Source organism: Melospiza melodia, chromosome 6, assembly GCF_035770615.1.
Source record: "Melospiza melodia melodia isolate bMelMel2 chromosome 6, bMelMel2.pri, whole genome shotgun sequence".
Taxonomy (NCBI): domain Eukaryota; kingdom Metazoa; phylum Chordata; class Aves; order Passeriformes; family Passerellidae; genus Melospiza; species Melospiza melodia.
The window spans coordinates 72,547,179-72,555,313 of record NC_086199.1 but is presented as its reverse complement, the minus strand read 5'-3'; positions in this window follow the sequence as shown (position 1 = coordinate 72,555,313).

Here is an 8,135-nt window from a genome sequence, read left to right as displayed (position 1 = left end):
TTTTCCACTTCTTCAATATCTCCAAATTTGTTCATAGCCAAGCAATGTTGTTATGTTGAACTTTACTTTTTTATAGTTCAGTGCAAAATCTTTGGAATCTATCAACTCCAGTAGCTGAAAAATTTATCTGGAGCCACACCTAAAAATCTTAATCTGGGACAGAAGTATTGCTAACTCTGTTGCTTTTGATGTGGCAAATATTACACCCAGCTAGACTTTATTCACATGTTTGTGATTAGTTCAGTTGCCAGTTGAGGCACTTTAAACACCTCAAAAGGAAGAAAAACACAGAAAACAATGTTTAATCATAAGTTGATATTGATATGACTTGGATTTGAAAATGGTAACGAGATCTAGAGGTGTGGGAGGTTGAAACATTTCCAGTGGAAAAAGGAAATGTACTGTTGAATGAAGTTCTGATAGGGTTTTATGTAGACCAGTTTTTATGCTGGAATGTCACCCATATTTGAGGAAATTTAACTCACAGCAGAGGCATGGATGAAGGAGTATGTATGGGAAAGGAAAAACCTGCCATTTGAGGGGAGTCTGGATGACTGTAGGTTAATTTGTTTGTCACAGCAACAATTGAGAATGGACCCGTCTGTTCTACACATGAGCAGCTTAGAGAAGGGAGATAAAGCTGGAAGGCCAATGGTGGCGTGAGAAGAAATATATTAAGGAATAAACTGAGGCTGAACATAAAAATAATGTTTAAGATTTTTGTGAAATCTATGAAAACATTGAGAATCGTTACGCTAACTTATTGGTGGACATGTAAAGCAGAAGGAGAACAATGATTTATACATAGAACAAATGATTTTTACAAACATTAAAAACATTGGTATGCCAATGTTTTTAAGAAATGTTCTCTTGTTTCACATCTTTGTGATCAGGGCTCAACAACTGGTAGGAAGGGAAATGCTGATATCTCCCTGGGCTCCATATAAGAAACGGGAGCCTGAATTGTTTTCTCCTTACAATAAATCCTCCTGCAGGAGGGGAGTACAGTCTGTGCACTGACACACACACCTGGGTGCTTCTTCACACCTGTCACATTTCTCAATTCCTTTAAAGGGAGCAGTGCCCCCTTACATGACACTTCTCAACAAAGCATCACCTGCTGTGTTTATAATCTTAAAACATCATGAGACAAGACCTTGAGCTAGAATAGCCTGCTGCGTTTATAGCAGGCTTGCTGTAAAATGGTATTTGGTACAGGCTTATTTCCTCCAAATGTTTCTGATAGAGGGAGTTTTCAATTTCAGGGCAAAATATGTCAGTCAGATTTGGGGTTAGTAATAAGGGAGACATGTGGGAACGCATTCTGTTACAAACTATAGGCTTCATAAATTATTAACATTACTATATAAATATATACATTATATAAATTATATAGATAAAACATGAATTAATAATTATTTTTCATGTACCCCATCTTCTGTAATTTTGTGAGTTTGTAATCATGCTAACATTTTTGACTATTGCACTTTTTTATCCATGGTTTCAGTGAAGCTCAACAGCACATGCAGGTGGTCGACTTTTTGGTTGTGGTTGTTTTTTGTTTGTTTTCTGAACTAGTTATTGCATTGCTGACCATCACAATAAGGTCAGCTAAGAGTTGTATAATGTCACACAAACCAGAACTTCTATTGAGGATTCCACAGAGACTATGATTCATACCTTATGTGCTTTCAGCCCAAGGGTGTTGATGTAAATAGCAGGCTGAGTTTACCTTAGGGGTAAACACAAAGAGCTGTAAAGCTTGATTAGCTAGGTGTGGTAAAAAAATGCTGCTCAGAAAATTATAGACAAAATTTCAAATGATTTTCTCTTTTTAAAAAATCCCACAATATCATAAAGGTAATTAAATTTTATATGAGACCTTCAGCTATAAAACAAACAAATCTTTACATAGCCCCAATGGGGGAAAAATATCTTTATAAAAGTCTAGATATGGTTACTGTCCCTGCCCACTTTGACCATCACAAGCATTTCCTTCTGCTTTGTAACAAGTAGAAATTAATGAAGGTTTTGTGGTACTTCTGTGAAGTTAACCAGGCTCTGTATCTTTGCAATGCATTCTTTTCCATCTCTGCTGCTAAAGGTTCTTATTGGAAAGCAGCTATAAACCCCTAAATCTAAAGTATAGTGTTACCACTGCACAACCATAGCAGTGTCAAGCCCTAGTCAGAATTAGAAGACTCATTGCAGGCACATCCATGATTTAAATGTAGGGTGTGGGGATATTTTTCCTTCAACATTCCACCACAGGGCAAGCCACCAATGTGGCAGAGCAATGGAAGTTCCCTGCTGTTAAGATTATTTCCCAACTCACTCTGTTTTTTTTTTTTTTCTTAAGGGTGTGTTGGTGTTTGTCTGCATTTTGTTTTTGTTTTTTGCACTTTTGTTGGGATTTTTTGTGTGTGTTTGACTTTTTCCTGTTAGAAAATTGTGGCAATTTAAAATCAGAGCTGGAACTGAGAGGCTTGACAGGGATCAGAGTGGGTGGGACTGTATTTTCCAAGTGCTTTGTGAATGCTTTGCTTGCAGAAGTTAGACCCTGTTTTGTAATGAGGTGTGCTGGAAAATGGCATCTGGACAGCTGCATTCGTTAGTCCATTGTGAAACATGGCAAGTTCAAGCAAGTTTTATCTGCAAATTTCACCTCGGGCTTTACTGCGGAACCATTACTGGAATCTGCATAATGATGCGTATGATGTTTTAACGATAGTATTACACCAGAAGTTAATTTATAATGTGTCAACAGTGTTAAAGCAATATGTCAGGAAGAAATGTGTGTGAGAAAAGTCAGAAAAATATCTATTCTGGTTGAATCCAAGCCATTCTATGGTTTTACGATACTTGAGGTTGTAGAGTTCACAGTAACCATCAGGAAATGGAAGTCAGCTCCATTCAATTTACAGCTATTTTGAGTTTTCTCTCTTTTTGGTGATTTCTATCTGAGTCTCACAGGGTATTTGTAATTTGATCAGGCATTGAGGGCAAAATCCCCTACTTCTCTTCTGTCAGAGAATCAGGCATTGTCTGCTAATTGAAAGGTAACTGTTGGACAGGTATAATTGTCTCAGTATTCCAAGAAGCCTTATTTCGTGAACTCTTTTCTTTAGGAAAACAGTTAGGATTATTTTAAAATAATAATAAAAATACTTATTAAATCTTCTTAATAAATAAATTTCCAAGGAACTGTAATTTTCCTTCTCTCTCTTTTTTTTTTTTTTTTTAAAGGGCTTTTTTTTTTTTTTAAGGCATCAAGATTTAGGAGACATTATTCCCTATTTTTCAACCTGTGGCTAATCCCAGCAGAATTTGACTTACTTATTAAAGAAATATCCTTAGAAGTCTGTAAAAACAGATAGCTGCATAGACAATTGAGGTTTTATTAGTGCCCCCCTCACTGATAGTGGCACAGATCCAAGGAGACCACCATGGTCTTTGCAGTAAAGAATACTTTACCAGTATTCTGAAATACTGGTAGATCCACTGATTATCAACTTTTTTTTTTCCATCCCAATGCAATTGCTTCATTAATTATTTAGGTAGTTCAGTAGGATCTCTGAGGCCCATGGAAACCCTTGTTTCTGCGTGCTCCTTTTCTTCCCACAGTCAGCCCTCAGGGGGCAGTGGCCGACTTTTTGGTTGTGGTTGTTTTTTTGTTTGTTTTCTGAACTAGTTACTGCATTGCTGACCATCACAATAAGGTCATGGCGAGCTCTGGTGCCTGCTCCTGATCGTCACCTCCACACCCCCCTGGTGGTGCTGCTTTCTCTTTGGAGATCTGACACGCCTGCTTGTCCCCTGCATCTGCTCCTGATGCTCCTCTGACAAACACAGCCTGTAGCTTCCCTCAGTTCTGCAAAGCTCAGGTATTTGGGGATCAAGGAGGTAGAGGCCTGCACCTCCCAAGAATTATTTAAGAGAAGAGGAAAAATTAATGAGATGTTACACTGTGACTTCATTAAGCAAGTTGTGGTTGATCTGGAGCTAAAGTGTGGTAATCCTTTAGCAAATAAGGAAAACACACTTCTGTAATTGGATGAGCTAATTAGCTTAATATGGCACTATAAATTACATCGAAAAGGTAAAATGTCATTATCTGTGATGATCCCATAGGAACTTAAGAATATTTTATCAGTTATTGTTTAGTTGAATCATGGGAAAAACTGATATTATGGAAATTCTTGGTGGCTTTTGTGTTTTTGTAAGGTGGAATTGTAGAACTACTAAAGTTTATCTGAATAGCTGATTTTTTTCCTAAAGTCCCACTTTTGTGGCACCTATTCAGCTTTGGTAGAATTTAAATTGTTCCAAACCTCTGTTTTACTCTAAGGAATTATTCTAGGGTGAGGTAAAGGGATGGTGATGGAGACAGATGTTCATGGCTCCCTGTATCTGGAAGGCTGAGATCTCTCAATTTCCTTACATAAAGATGACAAGAACAAACCAACCTTCTGAATATTCTGCTAATGTCTTTTTTCCTTGCTGGCAACTGGACTTGCTCCCTGACCAAGTGATAACACAAGAAGACAACTCTGCCTTACTGTTGCTATATATTTCATCCACATCACTCCTGAAGGAGATAAGCATGAGAATCTTCTTTTTCTTTTGATGACTTTGTGAGCACAACTTGGAAGGTTATTGCTCTTAAAATATCTTTCCACTAAGCATTAATTTTATAAAGCACTTGCCTGTAAGTCACAAGCAGAGGTGCTGTCAAGACTGATGCCTGTTGTGCAGCGACTTTGACATCTGAAAGTTTGCTAACAGGAATGGCTCCTTCTCCCTCCTCAGAGGGAGAAACAGAAGCAGAGAAACACAGGAGCAGAGCACAGTTCTGAAGGTGTGGACAGAAGGAGTGGTCCTTCTCACTGACAGCTGCTTTTTGTCTCAGGAAATGAATATGATCCACTGCAAGGATTATTTTGACAAGCTACTTCTTATAAGTACAATACCCAGACTGACAGGCCAGGTACTCCAGGCTTTTTGCATGGCTTTTGAATGGAAGAAATACACCAACAACTGAAATCAGTACTGTAAAACGTGAATCATCCTGAGTGAAAGATTCTGGTTTTTCTTGATTCTGACCTAAAGAAGAAGGTCGAAATGTTCCAAATTCTAATTCCCTCTGCTTTAGACTATGACCAAACATATTGAAGTATCAGGCCTACCTGAGCACTGCTACAAGACTCAGTTTCTCTGGCAAACTGTCTGAAGACCATGTAGACTCATAGAACAATTTAGGCTGGAAAAGATGCTGTTAGCATGATGTGTCCAAGTCCACCACTAAACCATGTCCTTAAGGGTTGGGTCTATGTGTCTTAAATACCTCCAGGGATGGTGACTCAACCACTTCCCTTGGCAGCCTGATCCAGTGCTTGACAACCCTTTCAGTGAGTTTTTTCCTAATATCTAATCCAAACCTGCCCTGGAGCAACTTGAAGCCATTTCCTTTTGTTTCGTTGTGTGTTACTTGGGAGAAGAGTCCAATGCCCTCCTTGCTACAACTTCCTCTTAGGCACTTGTAGAGAGTGATAAGGTCCCCCCTGAGCCTCCTTTTCTCCAGACTAAACAATCCCAGCTCCCTCAGCTGCTCCTCATCTGACTTACTCTCCAGACCCTTCACTACCTCTGTTGCCCTTCTCTGGACCTGCTCCAGAAACCTAATGTCCTTTTTGTAGTGGGGGGCTCAAAACTCAAGGTTTGGCTGCACCAAATCACATGCTTGACTGGTGGTGCAGGTGCAACTTTAGGGCCTCCAATATGGGACCACCTTGTCTCCTCTGAGTCAGTGACATCAGGTGATGTCTTCTGGTCAGAGCTGAAGATGAAGGTGTATTCTGGGTGCTGTGACTAGATATTCCTTTGGTGGTGACTGGGGTCACCCCAGTAGCATCCTTTGAGGGGAAGGTGCCTTTGAGTAATTCAGTGCCTTGGAGATGTCTCCTGAGCAGTAACACAAAGCAGCTTGTTCGTTTGCTGTTGTTGTTACTTGTGTCAACTCACCTCAGATTGTGTCGATGTGCTTACAGTATAATCTGAGAAATTTGATGCAATTGCTTTGTAAATAAGGCCTAAATTTGCAATGTGAATGTGAATTTTTTTTTTGTAGTAATATTGCATAATGTATTAGAACAAAACTTTAACAGGATATTGTACAGTTGTGCAACTCCTGTGCAGCAGACAATAGAAAGTCAGTTTATTTGTTATTGTCTCACAAGAGAGATGTTTCCTGTGGAATTTTCTCTGTTCTCAAAATAGGAAATGCAGCTCAGTGCCCCTGTTCTTCATTTTCCCCAAATGCTTTATAATGAAAAGTGCATGAAGATTTAATTTCTTAAGGATTTAATTTGCTGTCACTTCTGTCTTTGTCTGATTCTAGGTCAAAAAGGATTATTATTAAGTTTTGGGATGGCTTATTTGAGTTGTGTAAATGAAGTCTGAGATCTAGAGATATTATTTAAGAGAAAAGTAAATTAGTATATTCAAGCACAGTCTTCTGATCAGTGACTGGATCAATATCGAATTGTTCAGTGTCTAGACGCACATCTTCAGCATTAATAGTATTGCTTTCACAAATGAATCAACAGCCCAACAGCTTTGCTTTAGCAGGTTATGAAGATCAAAGCACAAGTATTTTTAGAAATGAGGTTGGACCCTGTGTCTGCATTGGTGTATCAGAGCTCAGACCAAGAGGTCTCTGTCTCTTTACCATGGCAGTTTCCTCTCAGAAGCTACCGGTCTTGGGAAGCTTGTGAGCCAGACTCTGAAGGCTATTTTCCCCTTTCCTTTGCATTAAATATTAAATATTTGATGTCAAATATCTGTGGAAACCCTGTGACAATTTGGAGAAATTATTATCAGCCTCTGTTTTCTGTGAGAGAAAAATGATTCTGAGCCTGTGTCAAAACTGGTGTGGGATTTTGGTGGCAAATGGGCATCTCCAGAGCTTGCAGCTGCCTCTCAAGAGGCTGCAAAGCCTGGGCTGGTTCTGCTGCAAGCTCTCTGCTCCTCTGCACCCTGTTGCAAGTTATGTGGCCCAGTCCAAGGGCTGTGTGACTCCAGACCTCACATCACTGCTGTGGGCTTCTGTTGTTGTGATGGTATTGGTGAAATGTCACCTTGTCTTCTGGCCTGTGGCTTCCTGACTGTGACTCACCTGCACTGTGGTTTGTGATGCACAGTGTCAAGTTATCAAGTAATTTACTATTATTGCTGGGTTACATCTGCTTCTGGGTGGGAGAGTTGTTTAGTTGGGTTCTTTTCTCTTACTATGTGCAGAGTAAGCAAGGGCAGTGTAATGACATGGCAGCTTCAGCAGTTAATTGCTTAATTTGATTTATGAAATCCACAAAAGGCCAAAATGTGGACCTTCTGGAAAAGGTGGAATTTAAGCGGGGAGCATGGCATGTTATCTAAGTGGATGGCTAACTTTGGTTCCTCAAGGGTGAGGAGAATCCACTGTCATCAAACCGAGACACAAAATGACTTAGTGGCCAAAGTTCAGTGATGGAATGGCAGCTGGGCTCAGCCTCTTGTCACCCTGTGAGCTGAATTTCTTGTTTCCATTTAGAGCATTACTGCAAAAATGTTGTTGTATTAAAAAGGTGAAATAATTCTCTATTGTAATACCTGTTCCACAATAAAACAAAACAACACAACAAAAAACTTTAAGTGGGAAGTCATCTGGCTTTTTTTGTGTAAGTGGCAGTACAGCTGAAAGCAGAAACATTCATGCATTGAATGCTGGAATCTATTAAAAGGCAGAACTAATTATAATAATAATTTGAAACTTTATCTGAGATGGGTCTCACCTAAGGTAGCTCTTTATAGGACAGTTGGAATACTCAAATACTTTTATTAGAAAGGGTTGAAAATAAGTTTTTTATTTTTTCCTAAGATGTCCTGCTGCTTTCAAAAAGGGTTTGTCATTCTGACTTTTTATTTTTTAGAATTCTAAAAATTCTGAGTTTTTAAAAAATCTTATTTCAACTGCAACTTCTTACTATTGAAAACACCTGTTTTTAGTGATTTTGATAATGTTGAGTGTGATAGCCGCCTTCTGTGCTATTTTTTGCATTTTCATAACAGTACTAGGTCCTTTTGGTTTTATATGTTGA